General features: G+C 38.9%; 1 long non-coding RNA gene across 1 annotated transcript; it reads right to left on the reverse strand.

Annotated features, from left to right (window-relative positions):
- Nucleotides 1-8,145: 8,145 nt before the first annotated feature.
- On the reverse strand, nt 8,146-12,401 carry LOC135203530 (uncharacterized). Its single transcript, XR_010311948.1, has 3 exons — nt 12,278-12,401; nt 9,395-9,673; nt 8,146-8,403 (listed from the first exon to the last, which is right to left on the reverse strand). It is a non-coding gene; the product is annotated as an uncharacterized LOC135203530 (long non-coding RNA).
- Between the last annotated feature and the right edge of the window lie 12,374 nt (nt 12,402-24,775).

Below are 24,775 nucleotides of genomic sequence, written 5' to 3' on the forward strand. Positions count from 1 at the left end.
TCTTTGAAGGGAAAACAGGTTCTCCTGGGATTCGCAAGAACTCTGGACCTTGGCGCCAAAGAGGATTCTGCTGCAATTGCTGGATTGTTGCGCCCCTTGACAAGACATCAGCAGGATTCTGTTTGCTGGGCACATACTTCAATCTGAAATCACAAATCTGGCGGAGAAAAACAACTTCCGCCACACGGTTAGATATAAAGATATTTTTGTTGTCCTTGGCATCCGGTGATGCCACCCATGCTAAGGCAACTTTGCTATCTGACCAGATACTAATTTCTTGCGACTCTATTAGCCCTTTAATTGTTTTTGCTAGCCTACAACCTAGCAGCAATGCTAAAAGTTCTAATTTAGGGATGGTGATTTTGAGCATCCCTTTCGGAGTGATTCTCATTTTGCTGATGAGTAATCTTACATTACTTTCTTCTTTCATCTCTGACATATGCTACAGCACCGTATGCCCTACTACTGGCATCGGTGAATATATGGAGTTCGGATCTTCTGACTCCTGCCGCTCTCGGAAATGTTAACTCACGACTGATTTCAATTCTACTAGCAGTTTCTCGCGCTTCTTAGCCTTTTCCTTACATAACACATCATCCCATCCAATCTCTTGTTCCCAAAGTTGTTGGAGAAAACAGTTTTTTGTTTTCCCCTAAAAAATAAAGGTGGACTGACTAGACCTAGCGGATCGTAAATTGATACTAACATAGATAGTACCCTACGCTTCGTAGGTACCCATCCCTCCCCCAATTCACGAATCCTCTCACTCTCTTTCACACACAGACAGTCGACGTCTCGAGCCCATCTCAGCCCGAGCACGCTCACATTCACAGGTTCTTTTCACCCTTTCTCGCTATCGAAGGCTATACTGTTTGTTGCCCACCCTTCTAACGGCATTCTGGCCCTATCGAAAATTGCGTGGACAGATTCTTGTTCCTTTTTCATCTCATCCAAACAGTCAAATGTACTGACATAGTTATCGACATAAAAGGACTTGCTTAATTTCAGGTCTTGTCCTTCCTAACTTTAAAATGATGAATTCAACACTTGTTTGTTAACAAAAAGGGACTAGCCGTGAAGTAGGCCGAACACCACGACTCCGAAAGCGAAGGTCAGCGCTCGACCTGCTACCTCTCGCCACGGGAATCTTGTATATTTGGCATCACAGGGATCTAACAGTACTCTATGAAATGCTTTGCTTATGTCTGCAAGCATGGCGTATTTATTCATTCGAAACTTTAGAAGCAAATTATAGGCCAACTCTACTAAATTAGGCCCAGGTAACAGGCATTCATTTAAGGATTTATTATTCTTAGCTTTGGATGAGGCATTGAATACTATTCTAAGGGGGGTCGTGCGGCTATCCTTCTTAATGCCGAAATGCGGCATGTAGTATCCTTCTATTTTTGGATTTTTTACTTCATATATAAATCCTGCCTCTAGGTATTTGTTGATCACTCCCTGATATTGATCATAGTATACCTTGTCTTTCTGAAATTTGGTTTGCAACGAATCCAGCTGTGATACAGCATTTCTAAAGTTGGTTTCTGGCCTACCTTCTGAACGGAACAGCAAGCTAACCTGATATCCCTCAGGCTTCTTCATTACACTCTGCAAAACCTTTCGCATAGCTTCCGCTTCACGGACAGTGTATTGCTCGGATGGGGCGATGCCTAAGGTGTCTAAACGCCACCATTCATCAACATCAAATGCAATTGGTTCGCTCGCAACCCTACATACCCTGAGTGTTCTCACATGATCTATCTTGTGACCTTCTAATAGCCACTGTGGCACTCTCCCATATGGCGACATGCCATTATGGGTCAGAAAAAGACTTATCCCATCGATCCTTTCTACTCCAATAATAAAATAATTAAAATAGTCTGCACCCACAAGAATGTGCATGTTTCTTAACTTATCGCTCTTACTGTCAGGATCTGCTAACGTGACTCCCTTCCCCACTAGGTGTTGTCTTACTCTTACATAACCTGCGTTATGAATCGGGACGTCTACGTTCTCGTGAACAACTAGTTTCATTCAAACAATTCTATTACCCATCTCTACCCGGCAACTCACTACGTCATACTGGCCACTGATTTCTGCTGAACCAAAGGAAGCAATGTTTAATGCCACTCTGCCTACCACTGGCAGGGCTAACTGCTTTGCAGTTTTAGCGGAGATAAAACTTCGTTGACTCCCAGTGTCCAAAAACAAGCGAACCCGTTTACTCCCCTGCTTATGATGGATCTCGGCCATGGCCGTTGGCAAAATCGTACAGGGAAGATCTACACTAGACGTTTAGGCTACTTTAGCGCTCTTACACGGTTGTGATTCTACTTTCTCTTTGGGCGGACAGGGGTTTCTATCGTGCTGCCTGGTCGTCGCATTTACTACTGGGTGGAAGGTTGTAGCTTGACTGTTACTTACTAAACTGGGATTACTTCGGGACGAAGTGGAGGGAACTGAATGTGCTTTTCTAAAGCTGCTATTATCACAATTGGAAGTATTATGATTATTTCCACAACTTTTACAGGAATTGGGGTTAGTGCATCTATCACTACGGTGACCTGACTGAAGGCAATTAAAACACAGGCCCTTTCTTAGTAGAATGCGGCGTCTGGCAGCCACGTCACTTACTCGGCGGGCATGCCAGTTGAGGCTGGGTGCCGTTCATTGCAAAAGGGACAAGAATTATTCTGCATAGGTTTCGTTTTGGGTCTAACGCTGACATCGTTATTCTTATCAGATTCTAATTTTTCGCCTCGCTGTAACGCGTCATCTTCCAACATGCGAATTATGAAGTCTATAGCTTCAAAAAATTCTTCTAAATTATAGTCACATTTTCTGAGGTGTTCGACCACCTTTCGATAGAGCTTACCTTCTGACAACTTCTGATTGATAAGGCTCATGACCATGCCATGGCCTATATCATTAGTACTGAGCCTCTATTTGCTCAATGATCACTGTTAACTCAAACCTGAACTTCTTCAGCTCTACGGGGTTCAACGAGGGTACGAAAATGTTGGCAAGTTTTCGATGCAAGATCACGAGCGTTTGGTGTACATTACCATATTGCTTATCTAAGAGATCTAACGCTACCTGGTAATTCGCAGCGGTTACACTTAGGGATTTAACGATCCTAAGCAGATCCCTGCCCAGAGTCCCTAATAAGTAAGTAAATTTGGACACATCGTCCAAATCTGCCCTTCGATCCACGTGGATCGCTGAAACAATTCTCTGTAAGAAGCATTATTCCTGCACTTCCCCTTCAAAAGTGGGGAGAGGCAGCGGTTTCAATTTGGGGAGGGAAACATTCCCTGTCCGAGTGACTTTCAGTTTATCGATTCGATTCAACAAAAGGGTAGAAGCTCGCACAGCTTCTGCTAAGGTTTGCCTGATTCTGGCATCTAAGTTAGATTCTAACTTTACGACTTGACGTTTGTACAGCTCTCGAAGCTGACCTTCTTCTTGTCTCAACTGTGTGACCAAATTTTGGTACACGCTCTCAGAATACTTTTCTACTAACGCACGCTGTGATTCGGCGAGTAAGTCCGCGGTGAGACTCAGCGAAGCCTCGAAGTGAACAATCATAGCCACTGCCATTTTGTATTATTTACTCTACTTCTTAGGGGGGTTTTGCAAACTAGGAAATGAGGATTTTTCTTACGTTAGGAAGACGGGGTGCAAAGACTAGTGACACGTGGGGCTAATTGCACATCGGAACAAGCTGAGCCTAGTTATTTTGTCTGTCTCTCTCTCTCCTGATTAATCTCATTAAACGATTGAGGAATGCGTTATGGATTTCTGAATCAAAATGGACTCCGTCCATTTGTTTGCCTTCGCGGTAGGCACGAGAGTTCATTGGCAAGTGTCGGACTCCGTACCGACTTCTTTTGTAGCAGTATTTGGAGATTCTCGCATTAAAGTTCTTTACCTTCTTGACATATTCAACAGAATTTACAGTAAAACGATTATCAGGGAGATACTCATTGATCTCTGCGTCGCAGATAGCAATTATGTCACAAATTTTCCTCAAGCGTTCAATAAGAGTACGTAAATTATCCCAAACGGTTTTGGGGTGATCGTTTGCTAGGTCGTTTCCTCCTACATACAACACGACCAACTCATACCGTCTCTGCCAGAATGATAGAGTACTATCTAAAAATTGACTGACCAGACCTCCTGGCCTTCTAAAGATCTCAATCTGGTTATCTGAACACTGTGGCAGATTCGGTGGGAGCTGACTTTGTCCTATCAGGGCTACCCTATAGACCATACTTTATTGAAATTTCCCTTCAAGCTCTAGAGCGCACTTGTCATCCGGTTCTCGAAGGACCAAATGTCGGGAATTTTCTCGACTTTTATTATATGATTCGTGCCCGGATGTTCTGGGCAGATGACAAGGCCTTGAGGAGGCGCGCACTCTAAAACTCTTAGGGTGAGATACAATAAAATTTGGTCAACATAACAGTTTTATTACAAAAAATAAACATTTAAATACATTAACAGAACACCGAAACTAAAGTTCCTAGCAGAATTCCACAGTACACGCAGTTTCGTACTGCTTTTACCAATTTAATACAAATACTTGAAAATTCTCATGGCCTTTGTATGTTGCAGCACATAGGATCTTTGATGTCACGTGCTTGTAAAGCACTAAGTCCACAACTGGACGAAAAATCTGCACAATACGAGACCCATTGACTCAATGTCACAAACAAATAACTTTCTTGCACTGGCAGCTTTCTTTTGCTGCATAAATAGAGTCCCTCATCGCAGGGATGGCACATATATTCGTGGATAAAGTTAACTTACTGTTAAGACGGAATTCGACCTAGCATGGCGACGGCTGGGAGTCGGAGAATTGAGAGACACAAATTTTTACGGTATTTACACGGATCAGGTTCTGGGCAGGAATGACGCGTCACTTCGCCCTTCTTCAAAGGAAACTTATGCTTTCCCGCGTGAACTACAGAATCCTTGTAATTCAGGCGGGAATCATCGATTATTTCGACATTACGTATATTACTAAATCTATTTTATTTTTGAATGTGAAATATGACTGTTACGTTATTATTTAAGATCAATAAATTAACTTAAAGTTCTGGCTGAAGGCCGTAATCTGCAAATTCTTTAAGGACTATGGAGTCCTTGGCTCCAAATCTATACATAGATAATTTATCTCTTACTAGTGATCAGCGAATTATATTTATTAACGAAAATTCATAACGTCTTCTTTTCTATGAGACGCGCTCCTTCCCCGCCATGCATTTAGGAATTGCGTCATAAACTGTCGTGAATTGGACAGCTTTCTGTTCAATGAATCGCCCGCGAGATCCCTCAGTCTTGCCCCAATTTAACGCAACACTTGTGAAGTTAAATGGCGGGGATTTCGAATGATCAGTTCGAAATTCACGACAACAGGTATCCAAACTTAAAGGTTCAGAGCAAAAAAAGAACAACTAAAAGAAGCAAGGTTGAAGAAGACCCAGATTGTGGTGCTGGGGCTCACTAGAAAAAGGTGAAAGAGAGAGAGAGAGAATGAGTGAATACAAAGGAGGCCCTTTCTTTATCTAAAGTTATAAAATTCAAACTTATGTACTGAATTCTATTCAACCAATCTCAATAAAAATTACAGTATACGTTTATAAGCATGGTTTCTATATATCCTCCAAATTTCAAGTCTAGGTTTACTTCAGAATTTACAGATGTAAATGTAGTATATGAAAACTTTGACGCTCGTTCTCTCAAATCTTAGATTTTCGAGAAAAAAAAATTAATTTAGCTTTTTTGTTTATTGACCGATTTTAGTCATTCAAAAACCAAATAATAGAGCATTAAAATGTCTAAATATTCAAAGCACAGAATTTTTAAATTTGATTTTTACCTATTGAAATTATCGATAAACTACTACGTAAAAATATATATACAAAAAGCTAAAAGTTATTTTTTTTTTTTTTTAATCACAGTTATGAGTTTTTAGTAGAGAAAATTATCTTTCAAATTGTTTTTGAATGAGAAAAGTCGGTTGAAAAACAAAAAAAGTTCATTGAGTTTGAAAACCCCCCATTTTCCCATAAGGTCACCATCCAAAACGTGGACAGAAACCCAGTTTCGATGACAGAGGCTAAGTAGCCACATGTGTCTCGAACTGGTCACCTAACTCTTAAGTGGACCTGACTGATACTGATTTGAAAGTATCGTACAAAATGAGTTGAGACAAAATGTGCCCCAGGAACAGGATGAGTGTGAAATGAGAGTGATCTGCGAGGATTTTGAGAGAAGGAGCTTCTGTGAGGTCATTCAGAGATGAAAGGGAAATTGAGTAGATTGATTGTGTCTATTAAACGTGGCGTCACAACATCTAGGTTATTGGCACCGAAATAAATTTAAATAGAAAAAAATAAATTTCATATAAAAATATTTATATACAAATGTGTGTGTATATATATAAACATTTTGTTCATATATAAGATCTTACGTAGACAATCTATGTATAATTTAAATTTGGTTGAGGAGGCTCATCTCCCCCATAAAGATCTATAACAGCTCTATATTACAATCCTTCCCAAGAATTGTAGCTAGAATAAAATTACCTACTCTGTCACGACCCCAAGACAGGAACCTATGTCTCAAATTCCCGAATCTGGGACATTCAATCAGAAAATGTTTCATAGTCAAGGGCACAGTAAAGTTCTCGCAGGATTTTCACGGGACATCAAGAACCCATGAGTGAGTCTTGTAAGTCCAATCCTCAATCTGCACAACATCGTTTCCTGTCTCCTTGGCATATACGGATATGACCAAGGAGACTGATGACGTGATACTGCGCATTTTTTGATTAGTTAATATATCTTCCCACTGGGACTGCCAACATTTTTTAATTCTCTGACCTACTAGAGGATATAAATCCCGATATGGTAGTAGGCATCTTGTGGGTTCTGGGGAGCTGACTGCCGACTTTGCAAGTTGGTCAGCTTTCTCATTCCCAGCCACCCCAACATGGGAAGGAACCCAACAGAACTTTATTTCTTTCCCTCTTCTTTTCAGTAAAAGCAGCCATTCCAATATATCTAAAACCAGAGGGTTAAAAAGGTTAAAAGATTCCAGCGACTGAAGAACACTTCTTGAGTCACAATATATAATCAAATTATTTTCATTCCGAATAAAAACTTCCTTTAAAGCCTTTAAAACTGCATATAATTCTGCTGTAAAAATCGATGCAACTTATGATAACCTGCCACTTCTCTCTAAATCAGGGAAGGCTACTCCAAAGCCGACGCCAGCATCTGACTTTGAGCCGTCCGTGAAAACTGCAGTGGTGTTATCATGTTGCAAGGAGTGTTCTAAAAATATTGACCTCTGGAAAGTTCCAGGGGGTACTAACTGAATATTTTGCTGGTAAAATCTCGATCATTGGCATATTTGATTCACGGACAATAAAATTTACTCTAAAAGTGAATGGATGGGGTTGCTTGGGGTGATTTTCATAAAACTGCCAATGCCTTTCCATTCTCATACAAATGCTGAATAAAGACTTAGGTAGCCTCTGGAATCATACCACCTCCGAACCAGCAGACGCTTGTAATGAAGATCCAGTGGCACCTCATCAGCATCTACAAGCATGTTCTCGGTGGGAGATGATTTAAATGCTCCTGTAAACAACCGTATTCCTCCATGATGAATCGAGTTGAGCAATTTAATGCTATTTGGCTTCGCAGAAGTGTACACCTCACACCCATAACTTAATTTTGAAAAGACCAAGGCTTTATATAATCTCAACATCTGAGTTCGGTCTGCACCATGAATAAGTAGTTAGGAGAGAGGGTGGATAGCAAGATGGAAGACAGAATATAAATGGAGGTGCATTAAAAGGAATGAAAGGAATACTGCAAAGAACCTTAAGTAATACCTACAGTGCACTTCGTGAGGTACACTGGTGGCACTAACCCCCTATGGAGATGAGGTTCTAGAGATGGATAAGAAGGGAACGGAAATGATTTGAGGAGGCATAATCCGCCCCACCTGGGGAGGGAGGACGAGACTCTATCCATATCTCTTTCGTACTTGAGATTTCAGCTTCACAAAATCAATAATCAATAGGTTCATTCGGACATGGGAAGTCAAGGGGAAAGATACAACAAAATTGCTTCAAATTTAATCATGAAAAGGTTTGAGGATTAATTGCCAGTGGAAAAGAAACAGAACTTATAGACAAATTTACATGATAAAAGAAAGAAACGAATTATCCAGTAAAGCTGAGGTTGAAGTCAGTACAGTTTCATTTTCACGTCGAAGACAGGAAAAGCTGAGAGCTACATAGAGGCTTCTAGTGTTTGTGCAGACATCTGTGTTTTTCCATTCTCCTTTGCCAGACCACAGTTCTCGCCGTTTCGGTTGATCCTGTGGAAAGAAGAAGCACAAAAACTAAGTGAGAGAAAGGAACTAAGCACTGTCACACACACAATCATATAGATGGTTAGTTAGAGCCTTCTGGTTCTCAGCAGTTCTCTAAGGGTGAGGCTGCTAGACCCCAACGCCCTTTTGTCGACCTGAGTTGACCTTGGTGCCTATTTCCATCCTTGGTTGGTTGGTGACAGGGCGGGATCATACCAAGGATCCTGTTAATGAGAGCGGTTGGTATCTTGGAATGGGGTTGCTAGCAACAATCCTCTGTAGATCCTGCCAACATTGCATCCATCATCTAGTTCAGCGGTTCTTAAACTTTGTGTTACCAAGGCCCCTCTAAGAGTTGGTCCTTCCTCGACGTCCCCTTTGCATGCATGAGTACAATTTCCGCCCAGAGTGAAAGGAAAATAAAAAAAAAATATAAAGAGAAGTAGCTTCGAGGGATATGGGGGAAGGCAAATAATCACAAAACATGGTGAACCCAACGAGTCTTAACTAGAGTAGTAGACTATAGGAAACTAACGTTATAAGGCAATACTTTTGCATTTTTTCATAAACTTTTGAATCTTAGTTCCTCTCTTAGGACTTTCGCACCTCCCCTGGAAATTGCTGACGTAACCCCCCCCCCCCCCCCTCCTAGAGGGGCACGTCTCCCAGTTAAATCAGGGGAGTCAATCTTTCACTCACATTCATCTTTTATCTAGTCTTGAGACCGGCTTAAGCGAGAGGTATCCTCGCTGGCAATGCTCTTTTAATTTCTTCATTATACATTAAATTTTCATCTCCCTTTTGGGAAAAGGGTGTTTTCCTGTTTGTTTATGAGTTGCAAGTGAAAATCCTGAATTTAAAAAGTAAACAAAGAAGTGAAGGGAGAGAACTTTTGGTTGTGTCCCCAAGGGATAAATTGTAATACAATTATGTTATAAGAATTTAGCATCATAAGATTTTGAGCATTTTTCCACATAAGACATTTAAGAAGACATACCTTCCATTTCAGTGCATCAGTGACTTCTTAGGGCCTAGTCCCTCCCCTAGGAGGAACCCTAACTCCTCCACCTGCTGTGCTTCCAGAGCTTACTGGGCGTCCTCCAGTTCCACCTCCTGGGCTTGATGGGCGTCCTCCACCTCCACTTCCTGAGGTTGATGTGGTTCCTCCACCTCCTGAGCCTCCAGCACTCGCTGGTCGTCCTGCTCCTGGCCTTCCACCAGTTCCCCCTGGGGATACAGCAACTGAACGACGAACTCTCAGTTCCATCGTTTCTCCCTGTAGCGTGAAAGGCCAGTCAGTGAGTAGTGAGTGATGACAATCGTATAAATCTGATGACCAAAATCTATCCCAGAGGATTATGAACTCTTGATAACAAGTTAGGAGACACAAAGGAATCCAAAGTTCTGTGAGCTGAATTTTCACTAAAATTTGAAGCTGTAAAGTTAGTGCGTTACTGTTATACGGGGCTAGGGACAAGGTGATCCTCTCAGTTGGCAATTGGCAGAGGATATTTGAAGGTTATATAGTCACTAAAATCTTAGTAAATGGACTAAAGAAGAATAATAATAAGGAGAAAACAAACTTTTATGTAACCAGACAATCTTTCTTCAGTATGGCAACGTTGCTAGGGCAAAGCCTCACCCTGAGCTCTGTTCTCTATGATGCTCCTGTCACTGACAAAAGCTGGGTTACCCAAAGGAAATATACAAAAATTAAGCAATTTATACTAACAGTGGGTGGTTTCAGATCATAAAACATGAAAAATGTCACTCTCACTTTCCTGTTTTAACCGTCTGATTATTAGTACAGTCCTTGTACAGAAAACTTACAATATATTAGTCAGTTCATACACCTACCAATTGGAAGTCTTATCAGCTGTAGCAATTCAAATCCCCAACACGTAGACACACATGCTCCCTCCATTCACCTCTGTCTTCCACGAACTCTTATTCGGCATGGAGATTACTTAAGACCCTTTCGTACCTATATTTCTCCCATCCCATTTTTCCAGCATTTTGTAGATCTTCCCTCCTCCAGTTGACTAAAACTTCCTGTTATCCGTCATTATTTCCACATGACTGAACCACTTTAGAAAAAAAAATTCATTTTTTATCTATGTTGCTATTTTACCATATCTCTACATTGTACTTCCAAACTTGCCACCCTTCAAATTCTTTTTGTGTTCTGTATACAACACAAATAATCTCAACATTCCTTGATTCACCAATCCTGTGCTACAGCCCTTCTGTAATGCCGCCATTATCATTCATATTTGCTTTTAAATACTTATCAATATCTCTCCTCCACAATCCACATTAACATTCAAGGCTCCCTTTTTATAGCACTTTTTTCCCACTTCAATACTTATGCCTCAGAGGAACTTCCTAATTCAGGCTCTCTGTACGACTAAATCGAAAAAAGATTCTTCTTAATATCCCGAGAAGAGATGTTGGTTCATACGAGTATTTGAGAGTAAATATCGAGGATAAGACAATACTGAAGAAGAGGTTGTTTGCTGGATTTATAAGGCAAGGAATAGGTATCAGGATGTGTGCCAAAGATCAGCCAGAGACTTTACCTGCAGTATTATAGAACAGAAGAAGAGGAAGAAGACTCTTAAGGGAGGGAAATATGGAAGCAAATCGACTTGGAAAAATGGCAACACGAATGAAAGCGTGAATCACTTCTCTAGACAGGTTTAGTCTCATGTGGAAAAAATGGGGGACGGTAGTATATTTTACAGTGATGGAGAAAAGCCTTAATTAAGTGAGTGAGCAGAATGAAAATTGTAAACAGAAAATGGCAGTTTTAGGAAAAATAGATTGTACACAAGGTAGCGTATTCCAGCACCAATGTTTACTTGTTCATGAAGTAAGCTCAAGAGAAGTCGGCCTATGCATTAAGGAGGCTGATGAAACGAATTATCCGAGCAACAGGTTCTCGGAGGGATTGAAAAGCAGCTGTTAAAACCACCGTTGTTTGAACAACAGGAAACACAGGTTCAAAATGCTTAGGAAATTTGTATAGATCGTTGGTTTACAAAACATGACTAATGACAAAAAAGGTAGGAGTGGACATAGACTATTCGCCTGGAAATAGGTTGTTTAGGTGGCATTCAACACAAGGAAATCTGTGACAGGAAAATCGAGATAGTTTTTGTTACATAAAACTGAAACTTGAGTAAGCATAAAAACCCCTCATAAGATATATCAGGTGCTAATGCTTTAAACACACACTCACACACACAACACACACACACACACACACACACAGAAACTGCAACTCCAGATGGAAGCTCAGATTGCTACAAGTTCGAGGGCTCCAACATGTAAATCAGTCCAGTAAGAGACAGAGAATAGATGGAAATAATGCAAAGTTATTTCAAATAAAATTATAAAGTAAAAATAAAACAGACAAACTATCATATGTGACTTACACAGACTATAGAAATAAAAAGAAAGAAAAAAAATTGACTTGGTTTGAACTTCCACAATTCCCACAACTCGACCACATGACTTGGAAGAACATTCTATATTTTGGTCATATCTGGAACAATACTCGTAAAAATCTGTGTGATACTGAACAATGGAAAATTAAAGGTGAAACTACTAAAACTGACTGCAAATCTGTGACTACGTAGACTAGTCTGGGAAGAACAAGAAGTGAATGCAAAGCAATGGAAATACTCTTATGATAACATACTCTATCATAATAATAATTTCCCCCAGACAAGAGTTTTTCAATGAAGTATCTCTGATAGTAAAAAAAAACGATCCCTTGGAAAGGAGACTCGAAGAAGAGAAATATCAGATTTGAGCCAAACCTGAAAAGTGCTCTGGGTTTTTAGCAACAGTGTTTACTGCTTTTTAGGAGACTGACCTTTGCCTCAGAGGCGATGAGGCAGACGAGGACCGCCAAGACCACCAGAACCTTCATGGTTCGTCCGGAGGAGACTTGTGAGGAGGAAGCCATTGCTGCCAGTTGGCACAGTCGAACTCGAGCCCCCTTTTATACAGCGAAGGCAGTTCTGCATCGCCAATCAAGGACACATCAAAGTCATCGATTTATCTCTTATTCCGTTCAGGAAGCGCCAGATTAAATGTTTTGAAAGAAATGAGCGCAACTGTGAAGACTTCCTTTCATAACGATTTTATTTTCTAATATTTTTGTGTATTCACTTTTTTCCATGCTATTTGTCTTTTATTATAGTTATTAGTGTCTGTCTTATAAGAAATTATTGATTGATTTTCACTGCGTATTGCCGTCTGTCAGGTAATCGAAAGACAGGAACTATGTTACTGTATTTGTATTCATGTGAAAACCAAATACATTCGCTTGCCCATATATTTTGTAAAGATATGTACGTCTATATTGCATGAAATAAGGGTGAAAGAGCCACATCTACTCGAGAATGACACTCTTAACATTATTTTATCTGATTTTGCTATGTTCTAGTACGTATTATCTGTGGTGCGGTTAGCACCGAAAAGATGGTTTCACACGAAGACGAAGTCTTTTGATAAAACGTCAGTAGACAAAGTAACGAAGTATAATAACTGCTTTAGTTATGATAATTCATTTGACCTTATACATATATATGAAATTGCTCTTGGTTAATGTATTGCGCATATCACGTATGGTAAGAGTCGAAGGTGTTATTGGGTCTTGTTTGTGCCTCTCTCCAGAGAAGCCATTAGGAGAGGTCAAGAGATCGGGAAGGGAAAGGAAGGGTAGTAGTTCGCCCCTCTGATCGCTCCTTTGCGTGCCCTTCTAGGGATGTGTATGCGTATGTGCATAGTACACTGTATGGGCGTGATATCTGTGGGAAATTTGTTTCACTTAGTGGAAAGATTGAAGGAATATACTCTTCAAAATTACGAGGGCAATGCCTTCCACTGAGTGTTCTTTGGTAATACAATAAATTGTATGAAACGGGCTGTTAAGCACACAATTCTTCCGTGCGCATAACGTGTTTTCAAAATTGTGTCAGAAAATTCAAAGGATTAATAATTGCTTTGTAAGTTTAAGTAGGCTAGTTAAATTCAGGTAAGAGTAATTTAGGTAACTGCAATTAATCTAATGAGGACTATGAATAGATTAACCCAAGGCCATAAAATTCCCAGGGCAGTTCAGTTTGGTCCCGGAATTCAATTAAGTTTAAAAACGGTATGGAGGGTTGGGTTACTGAATGACACCTTTAATGGGATGTGATCGTAGCCCGTTGCAAGATCATAGCGAATATTGCAGGTCATAATAGAATCATGAAGTTGTGGAGATGTGATGCAGTGGTTCAGCCAGGAGGTTGTAATTGCATCCGCTCTATTATGTACATATGAATAGGAGGAGGGAGGGAGGAGCATTACATCACGAATTTGGAGAGCATGATTTTGACAGAAGCGAGGAAGTTCACTATAATATTGTTTTGTGGGGTGAGAATTAAGGTCCCCGATTATACAAATATGATCAGCAGGAGAATCATGAATAATACTGTGTAACTCCCCTAGGATCATGCGGTAATGATCAAAATTATTGTTATTTTCCCATGGTATATAAACATTAATGATTAGGATTTTAGAGTTCCCTACTGTCACTTGAAGCCCAAGCAATCTGTCACTCCTGTAGGTCGTCACCTTTATCATATTGTCTAACGATTTGTGCCACAGGAAAGAAAGGCCCCCTTTCGGGTGACCGGCTATGATTTGATCTGTAACTTGCATCGATGAAGTCGAGAAGGTTCTGAAGTCTTCATGAATTGAATCGCAGATGGCAAGGTCATGTGGCCAGAGGAGCGTTTCTTGCAATGCAATGATGCCTTTGAAGTTCTTGCAGAACACGTTTAGGAGAGGAATGTTCCGCTTGAGGCCAAAAATATTCCAAGAGATTATGTTTAATGTATCCATGGCTACTGATTATTTGGGGTGGAATGGGGGGTTGGGGGGTTGCCAGGGGGAGTGGGCAGTCACTCGCCGTGGGCGGTTAGCTGGAAACTTGCGGTGGAGATGAACCTGGTTGGGGTGTCAGTAAGTTCCCCAGGGGGGTGGTGGTCCCGGATTGGTTTACATCTTGAAAACTAATATATTAGGACCCGGAAAATTCTCGCCTTTAAGAACGTCGAGGTGTTAAAAATAGGCAGGTAATCCTGTAAGCCACTTTATGTTTACTTCTGCATGTGAGTTCGTGAGAGATGAGTGGGTCAGAGCCAGTGAGAAACTTGACTCTCTCCAATTCACTCCTAAACTAAAAAACAAATCCTATATATTTACTCAGCAAACCCAGCGACCTCTGATTATATTCGTGGGAATAAATGGGTACGTTGATAAGAAATGTTACTCTACTTACCGACTCTTTCCGAAATTCCGACGACAGTTTAGTCTGTATCGCCGTTCAAAAGTTTGTTTGTTTGCAGACAGCGACGGACTGGCCATTTGGAGAAAGGGGACTTTTCCCCTTGGGCCGGTGGTTAAAAGGGGCCTGTGGGCCGGTCTATAGTAAAACAAATATAAATAAATAAATAAATAAAAAACAAGAAGAAAACTTAAAAACCTGAAGAATAAGGGAATAAAGAGAATATAATTGGATAAAAAAAACAGAGAGAGAGAGAGAGAGAGGGCGTCGGGAGGGGAGGGGGGGGGGCGCCGGAAGAGGCGGGACATGAATCTCTTCGCCAGCACACCTTATGCAGCCATTGCAAGAGAGTAATCTTGAAATGTCCCTATCAATGGTTGTTCCGATAATTTTATCAACATTTTCTGTAAGCTATCGTTCATTAGCCATCAGCCAGTATACAATATGCCATCTTTTCCATTTCATTATTGGTAACTGGTTGGTCAACACAGTCCGAATTCTATGATTAATAGAGAAACATAAATATATAATAAAGATTAACACAATAAAAAAAAACAGTTCAGTAGGGAAACTGAACACATGATAACATTCTATTGTTATGTCGAATATAATGATGAAGCCGCTCAACACAGTGCCGTATTGCAATGTTCTTTTCGTTCTGGGCTTTTGGCTATATTGCTAGCGAAAGGTTACACACATCACACAGGCAGTAAGACGCTACTCAATCGGTATTCCTTGTATGTTATTTTCTCGTGGCTATTATTATGCAAGTTAAGAAAAAATCTTTGTTATCTCCAAAGTTTGTTGAATGAAACAGTCATCATATAGAAAATGGCGCAGTGTGTTCAAGAATCAGGAAAATTGTGTCCAAGTTTATCTTGTGAAATGCATGGAATCGGTGTGTGTTGGCGAAGGAGAATTCGAATTTTATTCCTAAGTGACTACGTTTACTCCAGTGATTTTTCTTTCAAAGTAAGGTGTGTAAAGTGTTGTGCTGAAGTGAAGTGGTTTTGTGTAATTTTTCATCATAAAGCCACTGAGCTTTCGGATATTTTAGCATTTCAGGAAAACACTTCAATATATACATTCATACTCAACCACTGTCACTGGGTTACTGTTTCTCAAACAGTCAAACTTTCTTTTGAAAGACAGGGTGACACTTTGATGACATCATATTCTTATACACTGATATGAGACATTGCATTTTTGCTAATGTTACTCAAACTTTAGGGCACACATTAATTATCAGGAAAAAGCGAGAAAGAAAATTTAAATTATATTTGATTAACTAATAGTTGAAATGTAATGATTTGTGAAAAGCTAGATGTGATACAAAAATATAACTCTAACGTGATTACTTAGTGAGCTTAGGCTCATCTGTAAAATGTTTAACTGGTATCAAACAATCGATTTACAGTATTTCCTAATGATTTTTATTGCTTTGGCGTTTTACTTAATAATAATGCCTGTACTGTCGCATTAGGAGACCACACCGTTAAAGATATGAATGATGAGGATGAACACGAGTCACTTGAAGACAGTCATGAGACAATTGCAACGAAATGTTCATGTAAGAATTGCCCAGTCTGCTGTCACCAGATACTCAGTAGGTACAACTTGTTAACTGATCCCTATCATTTAACTGGTCTAGCTTACAAGTATCTCCTGACCTTTGTCAGTTACTCGAGTTTACTTGTCCGTGAGAGAACGGTTTTTCTCCCTTGAAATTCATAAAAAAAATCGTCTAAGAAGCAGACTACTCTCACAGGAACACCTCCAGGAGTTTATGCTAATGACAGTAGAGAGGGACATATTAATGTCTCTCGATAATGATTTAATAATTGACAGAGTTGCATCGTGTGTGTGTGTGTGTGTGTGTATGTGTGTGTCCAGCCTATTTCCCATCAAATGTATGCTTTCATTTCAAGTTATACCTCCCCACTTCTATTTAGCTCCAACTTCAAGTGGGCCGGTCAACATCAAAAGTCCTGGGCCGAAATTTAGTCCCAGTCCGTCCCTGGTTGCAGATAAGGATTCGGATAGGATATGGGTTAGGATAGGTACAAACAGGAAAGGAGATCATACAAACCAATTATCTTAAGGGTTATTAATTTCTAAAACCCTGCACTACGTAAATTAAACTCAAGACGAAGTTTATGAAACAAGTTGTCGTCCGTCTACCGTGAACAAGGGCCTCAAAACCCCGAGCTCGGCCTATCGCTACCCGAAAAAAAGCCTATGCCAGGTCAATGGTTCTTATCACTCCCTAAATCAATTAAATAATTTCTTAACTAATTTGAAGGGTAGATAAATCTATTTATTAAATCCATCTATCGAATATTTTAAATGTTAAGTAAAATTATTCAGGGTATTTAAAATATAATATTAAAATTTCTGCAGAGCTTATACTAAAGAAAATGGGGTAGAGTTATTTGTAGCGCTTAGCAGTGACTTTGTTAAAGTTAGAAAATGGATATGTACAATATAAATTTACAACAATATCGCCCAAAATTGTATTGACACACACCACCAATTAATTCACTACATATAATAAATACGTTGAAACTGCACACTGTTACATTTGGAATTCATTTTTGACAACGAACTTGATAATTATTGTAAAGTTTTTTATGTTCATGAAAACCTTGTAAAGGAAGGGGGAGGGTAATGGAAGGTTGAAGGGAGGGAGATGGAAAGGGAGGAGGATGGAAGAGGGAACGCGTGGAAGAGGGACGGGACAGGGGATGGGAGAGGGAATGGAATGAGGATGGGAGGAAGATGGAAGAGAGAAGGAAAGGGGGAGTGGGTGGAAGATGGCCCCCCCCCCCCCTCCCAGTGCTCGGCCTTTGGCCTAAACTCTACATATTCCATTCCACATATATGACCTCGCTTTCGTCATGAAGACACTCCTGAGTAGCCTTTTCCATTCCATTCCAATAAAACAAAACAAAAAAGACCTCGCTGTTGTCATGGAGTCTCTCCTGAGTAACTTTGCGAAACTCCCGGAAGCGCTGGCCTTGGAAAGGAGTCGTGTACTGCGCATGTCTACTACACATCCTCTTGTTGATAAGAAAAAGATTAGCAGACCAAGTAATTGTTTCCTCTAGGACACAATCTTCGTGGAATCGGCGTCGCGAATTTCACCCGAGATTTCCTCCATAACGGCTAAAGCTACTGCATAGATGCGTCGATTTTTTTATGTTGGGATTTGATGAAATGCTGTTGAGGTAGACTCCTTAGTGGGGTGTTAGTGCCGTCAGTGCACCTCATGTGGTGCACTGAAGGCATTACTGAAGGTTCTTAGCATTGCCCCTTCGGCCCTTGGCTGTAACCCCTCTCATTCCTTTAACTGTACCTCCGTTCATATTCCCTTTCTTCTGTCTTACTTCCCACCCTCTCTCACAATTGTTTCATAATGCAACTGCTTTGAAGTTTTCCTCCTGTTACACATTTCAGACCTTCTTACTCTCAATTTCCCTCTCAGGCTGAATAGCCTCATAGGTCCCAGCATTGGCCTCTGGCTAAATTCTAAATGCCAATCTATTCTGTTGGGTGTAGGAAATCGATGACCAAGGCGAGGATTGTTCTTCTCTCTTCTTCTATTACAATAATAAGGGTTTTATTCATTATTCTGCCAGATCCTTCTCTGTGATTTGAATACTCTTATGTCAAGGGACTTTCTTGCTAGTCTCTGCAACCGACTCGTCCGAAGATGACCTGCGAGAAGGTCGAAAGGTCACGTGATACCAGCTATACCAGCACCAATACCAGCCCTTAAACCAAAGACGACCCCGGCCCCGATCGGAACTACGCCTACGGAATATTACCGGCACTGACGACGACCCCTGCTTGACCTGGACCTGATTATCCTGTTCTAATAAAAGATTACATTCAGCATTTACAAATTTTTTGAAGATTCCCAATATGAATATTGGCCAGTTACGCAGAACATCGCTGAGCCTGAGAAGCGAATTATAAGGAAAATGGAAAAAACAATATATAAAATCAACTCGCTTAACTCTGCCATTCTTTTTAATAGTATTTGCATGCCTAAAAGGGGATCTTCTACCAAATTATTATTATTATTATTATTATTATTATTATTATTATTATTATTATTATTATTATTATTATTATTATTATTATCCGGACTTTGTCCTTGAGAAGCTTCGAAAATATACATTGAGAAATGCGTGAACAAAAGAACCACAAGAGATGGGGGTCGGGGGTGTACACAAGTATTCCGAACAGCCGCCTGTTCGATGCATTGGAGCCCCCCCTCCCCCCACCCCCCCCCCCCCCCCCCCCCTCCCCCCGCCAAACAACCGCCCCAAAAAAGGAGATACTCTCATGGACACCAGAAGCATAGAAGGCAATGCTTTCCAATAACATCATCTTGTGCCTGTGATAGAGTTCTGTCGGACCTGTGTCAGATTCCGGTCTCCCCAGGAGATTAGTCAGTCGCTGAATATTCAACCCCCGTAGGGGGGTAGTGCCGTCAGTGCACCTCATTCGGTGCGATGTAGGCATTACTTAAGGTTCTTTGCAGCGTCCCTTCGACCCCCTAGCTGCAACTACTTTCATCATTCCTTTTACTGTGCCTCCGTTCATATTCTCTTTCTTCCATCTTTCTGCCCACCCTCCCCTAACAATTGTTTCATAGTTCAACTGTTTTGAGGTTTTCCTCCTGTTAAACCTCTCAAACCTTTTACAGTTCTTTTCCGTTTCAACGCTGAATGGCCTTAGTTGCCCCAGTGCTTGGCCTAATGCCAAAAATCTAGATAAATAAATACAATATCAACTTCTCATTGATTGATTGATTACGTCTATTAAAACTAACGTCACACATCTAGGTTTTAACGCCGTAGTAGACTTAAATAGAAAACTAAAAACAAATAAGTAAGTTTAAAAACCATTCATTTAAAAATATCAAGAAAGAAATATGTATATAATCATACTTGTTCAGATAAATTATCAATGCTGATTTACTTCAATATGTATAATCTTGATTTTGAATAGGCTCACACTTTTCACTTCCTGGAAGCCATAAAATAATGTCCTTCAAGATCAAATGTCAGAGGAAAATATGAATATTTTATGGTAATTTAGAATTTCATGCTAAAGTAATCTTCGCTTATTGTCATTGAAGTATTCAGATTTTCCTCCGAACTTTGACCTTCAATGTATCAATAATTTGGTGTCCGGTAATTTCATCGCAGTAATTACATCATGGTAATTTTATCGCGTGGTAATTGCATCTCATGTATTTTCACCGCATTGTAATTACATTGCAATATATCACATCGTCAGTAAGGTTTCTTTCACCAACAATGCCAAAAAATCAATGAACAATAAAATACCATTAACTTGTTTTTCTGTAAAACGTCCAAATATTACTGTAATAGTTGGTGGTGAGATCAAAGTATCTAACTATCTAACCATTAGCAAACGGCCTGATTGCTCACTGTTCTTACACAAGAAATGGTTCATAAAAATGTTCGGTTTTTGTAACCAACTTGTTTTCCGAGTGGCAAACATTCTCGGTTTTTGTAAATAACTAAAACTAAACCCATCAAGATGTCTCTGCAGTGCATCGTGAGCATAGGGAATAATAAAAAGCTCACCGACGACAGTCATCTGTTTGTGGAAGAACGAACAAGTGGCGAAAAACCTATTTGGAAATGTGATCAGTTTTATCAAACAAAGTACCATGCAAGAGTTTATACAAATGGAGATTCCATCGCAAAACGATTGGGAGAACACAGTCATGCAGGAGATACTGCTCGTGTTGAAGCGTCCAAAGTGATTAACTTAACTAAAGTAAAAGCAATCACAGCTCAAGAATCAGCACCTTGCATGGCAACCCAGGCGTACGTTGGAGTATCCCAAGCAGTTGTGGGTCAGCTACCGCCACCTCGGTATAAAAAAAGGAATATACGAAATGCTTGAAATACCACAACACAAATTTCTGCAAATCCAGGATGTTTACTCCAGTTTAGCATTCATCCGCAATAAAGGGTAACATTCAAAGAAGCCTTTTCTTCTGTTCGATAGTGATGATGGATCAGACACGGATTAATTAATTTTCGACTCGGAGAAATTTTCAGGTATTATCTAGTGCAAGCAATTGGTATGCAGATGGGACTTTCAAAACAGTACCGCCTTTATTTAAACAACTATACACAATACATGGAATCATGAATGGTGACGTTTTGCCTCTTGTTTTCGTTTGCATGAGCAACAAAACTGAAGATAGTTACAATAAGCTTTTGTCAGGACTAAAAGGTTTAGAGCCAACCTTATCACCAAGCACAATTCAGATGAAAAAGATTGCTCTTTGAACTTCTCACAATGTTGATTTCGATCTATTGAATCAAATGGTCTGCAACAGTTGTACGAAAGTGATGCCGAATTCGCATTAAAAATGCGTAAGATGGCAGCCATTGCATTTATTTCTGTCTCCGATGTGGTTAGCACTTTTGAATATTTAATTGACAATAATGATTAACTGAGTTAAAAATAAGAAGCATCAAACAACTAATAATCAACGACGCTAAAAGAATAAATAAAGATTAAAAAGAAATTTAAAACCCCCATTAATACTGAAAGTTGTTTGATGAGTGTTAGAAAAATTACAACAAACGTTCTGAAACTAAATTTGCTCTATAACATGTTTAGACAAAACGTTTTACAGTTGATTTTCCAATTAGATTTTCCAACACTAAACTTATATTTTTCATTTTCTAAATAAAACAAATCATGCTTAAAAAGAGACAATATGAAAAGCATAACAACAAGTAACAACCATTAATCTATGAAAAATCAAGATGATGAAATTACCTATGTAGGAAAAGAACAAACAGGCTATTTGCAAATAGTTAAATACTTTGATCCTAATCAACAACTATATCAGTAACACAACGAAGGTTTTACAGAAAAACAAGTTCAGCGAAAGAAACCTTACTATGAAATCACTGACGAAGTGATACATTACGATGTAATTACAATGCGGTGAAAATGTATGAGATGTAATTACCATGCGATGAAATTACCATGATGTAATTACTGCGGTGAAATTACAGTGAATCCAGTGACTTCGAAGATACTCAAAATGGGAAACACCATTAACCCATGTTTCAGTGTTGAATGACCTCATAGGTCTAAGCGCATGGCATCTGGCCTAAATTCTATATTCGGGAACTCTCATGAAAGGAGAAAAAGAGGCAAATTTGGTTGCTATTCCACCAAACCCTTCTGATTTCATTTTTGTTATAATAACTGTGTTGTTGAAACTGTTTATCAGCACAGACTGTTATTATTAATAGAGAAGTAAACCTCTGGAATGAGTGTTTTTACAAAGGTTTCATTTTGCAGTATTTCAAGACGAATTTTCCCCAATCACAGGAAACTCCCAAGCGTGAGATCTTTGGTTTTAACGGTCTGATTTTTATGATATTGTCCAGTGTTGAAGAGTAGCTCAAGGACTAAAGGAAATGGGTCCAAGTTTAACCATGCATACAAAATTAATATATATATATATATATATATATATATATATATATATATATATATATATATATATATATATAGATATATATGTTAGTGGCAAGTCATGACACGTGACTATATATATATATATATATATATATATATATATATATATATAGATATATATATATAGATATATATATATATATATATATATATATATATATAGATATATATATATATATATCTATATATATATTATCTATATATATATATATATATATATATATATATATATATATATATATATATATAGTCACGTGTCATGACTTGCCTCAAACATACATATATATATATATATATATATATATATATATATATATATATATATATATATATATATATATATATATATATATATATATATATATATATATATATATATATATATATATATATATATATATATATATATATACATACATATATTTATATTGTTACGTGCCATGACTTGCCTCAAATTTCCTGCCTTCGGAACAGGACAATGAATCAGTGACTACAGTGGACCAGCAAAACAGGTGGTGAATAGGACAACGAAAATATACTAGGGATTGCAGTTTGTGGCTGAAGGGAAGTTACAAAGAACCTTTAGTAATGCCTACAGTGTACCACATGAAGTGCACTGATGGCAACCAACCCGCCTAGGGGTGAGGTCATGAGTGATTTCTCATATCTGTATGATGGTAATGCAAAAAAAAAGAAAGAAAAAACTATCAAAGTACGCCTTCATAAAAGTGCTAACGACACTGTTTAGAAAAAAAAGGGAACTTGCTCTAAACAAATATTTTTATCCTGTTTCTTCTTTGGTTTCAAAAACGATACGAGGTTCAAGCTCAAAGGCTGCTCTGAGCACCTCAGTGGCGTGGTCGCTATGGTGCAGGCATGTCACCTCGTTGGCCGCTTACTCGATTCTCGGGCGTTTCACTGAAGGGTAGAGTTGTATTTCTGGCGATAGAAGTTCACTCTCGACGTGGTTTGGAAGGTCACTATAAAGCCGTTGTCTCGTTGCTGAATAGAGCACTGGTTCCACGCAACGTAAAAACACCAGACAAAGAGACAAAGAAACAAGGGCTGCTCTGGGACCAGAACCTAGACAACCACAAAGCTTTCATGTTACCAAGGAAGTTAAAAAGAGACTTCCACTTGCAACTTTATAGAAGGGAAATTCTAGCTCTGAGCTGCTTGGGAAATATGGCTCTGAAATGACGAAGATTTATGCCAAGACTCAGTATGGTAGAGATCGATGGACAGTGCTTGGATATATATATATATATATATATATATATATATATATATGTATATATATATATATATATATATATATATATAATATATATATATATATATATATATTATATATATATATATATATATATATATATATTATATATATGTATATATATATAAAATGTTTTCTGTTTGGGGATAACAGTGTCCTAAATTTACATCCTTTCTGCCTGATTTTTGTAGCAATTTACACGCGAATAAATGTTCGGTGGTGTCCTCCACTCTACATATTTCACAGAACCTCTCGTCCTTAAATTTACCCCGGTAAGTTAGCCTTTAAGTTCAACATATTCAGTTTGGCTTTCATTATGATACATACATCCTTTGTATCCAGTTCCCTTATGTACTTGTTTTCCTCGAAGTCGTCTATGAATCTCAGCTTCTTCATTTCTTTTCTCTTTTCTCTCAAAGTCTCTTGGATATCTTGATTAATTTTTATCTTTATTTCCTTTTTCAGTGCTGCTTTAGGATATTCTCTTAATCCATTAATTTCTATATCATATTTGGTACATATGTTCACCACGCTTTTTGTCCAACATTGCCCATATAGGGCTCTTAACTGAATTCAACTATTTCTATTACTAATCTTTTCTCCTCCGAATTTATTATGTTGTAGAAAAAGCATTGATTCTTTTAATCAATTCTGTAGGCTACTGGCCATATGCCGGACTCAGCCATAATTCCCCCAATACGGCGTACTCTTAGATTATTCATACATTCCTCGGAGGATCCTGTATTACATTTTCTCAAGCGCATGTAACTCATTTTCCGTTACGCTACTCCACGTCTCTATGTTGGTAAATAAGGTTGGTACAACTACTGTTTCATAGATTTTTTTCCTTACTTCTAGTGCCATGTTTCCTACATTGTTAACGTCCCCGTATCTTCTGATTTCTCTAAGTAGGTACTCAACCTTTTGATTTCTCGTTTTCGGCTGCCTCTCGTCGGGCAGGGCGTTCTTCTTCTTCCCTCATCGTTCGCGAACGTCACAGTGGGTGACTCACCACAATCCAGCATAGAAGAATATATCTATAACAAGTTTAATGAAGAAAAAAAACCACATATATAGAAAAAAAGAGATACTTTGAAGAAGCATACCATAGACAAAAACAAAAAGTAACAGATAATAATAAAAAAAAGGCCTTTTGAAGAATATGAAAAAAAATTTTTGGAGAGATCATAAATAAAAAACGTCAA

The sequence above is a fragment of the Macrobrachium nipponense genome, chromosome 36, assembly GCF_015104395.2.
Source record: "Macrobrachium nipponense isolate FS-2020 chromosome 36, ASM1510439v2, whole genome shotgun sequence".
In the NCBI taxonomy this organism is placed as follows: domain Eukaryota; kingdom Metazoa; phylum Arthropoda; class Malacostraca; order Decapoda; family Palaemonidae; genus Macrobrachium; species Macrobrachium nipponense.